Source organism: Grammomys surdaster, unplaced genomic scaffold (assembly GCF_004785775.1).
Source record: "Grammomys surdaster isolate TR1022 unplaced genomic scaffold, NIH_TR_1.0 136, whole genome shotgun sequence".
Taxonomy (NCBI): Eukaryota; Metazoa; Chordata; class Mammalia; order Rodentia; family Muridae; genus Grammomys; species Grammomys surdaster.
In genome coordinates, this window is record NW_021604594.1 from 10,411,826 (window position 1) to 10,412,760 (window position 935).

Sequence of the window (935 nt, forward strand, 5' to 3'; positions counted from 1 at the left end):
ATATGAGAGAGAGAGAGAGAGAGAGAGAGAGAAACTGACTCTACCTCCCTACACAGAGACTCATAGACATGTAACTAATACCCAGATTTCTTACCTCCTGGCATTTTTCCTCAGGAACAAAGGCTAAATTTAAGATGTAAAATGTACCCATGCTTGTCCTGGGAAAAGCAAGCCCCTAAGTAGAGAAAAGAAATAAACAAGTGTCACTAGACTTCCAAAGTATGTGGTTCTGGACACAGGAAAGACATTCACATTTTCTGTGCATTCTTCCATTCACCCACAATTCTGTGGGCCACAACCTTTATCAGCGTTTCTCCTGTCTAACTACCTTTCTTACCTTCTCTCTCACATACACAGGGTGGGGAGATACCTGGGATATTATCTGAAGACACAGTTAATGTGGGTGTTGTTAAATAGCTTCGAATGAGGTAGGGGTTTTCTCCTTACTTTTCGTGTTCCTCCCTCACCTGCCTTTTCAACTTGAGAGTTACTCTGAAAAATTCCTTGGTTGCTGGCTCTGCAGTGAACTCTTTCTCTTTCCAGCACTCAACAGTGATGATGACAACCCACACTCAAGCCAATGAAGTCAGTGTAGGCTTTCCTGGACTTGCCCTCCACACCTGAGTGCAGTGGGACCACAAGAGGCCACAAAGTGTCCCAGAAACACAGAACACGTCTTTGGCTCTGCACACACATTTACTCACTTTTATACAGAGGCTCATGTGCTCGGTTGCTCAGTTATTTCTCAACCTTGGATAAAGAGCCAAGGAGGTGAGGGAGGGGAAAGATGGACAGACCTATAGATGACAGATCTGTAGACAATGTTGTTAGCATGCCAGATCTTATTACTGAACTGTAGGAGGTCATGTATTCCACATCCCGACTCCATGGAGACCGCCACATTTAAAAGAAGATGGGGGAAAAAATGTGATGTG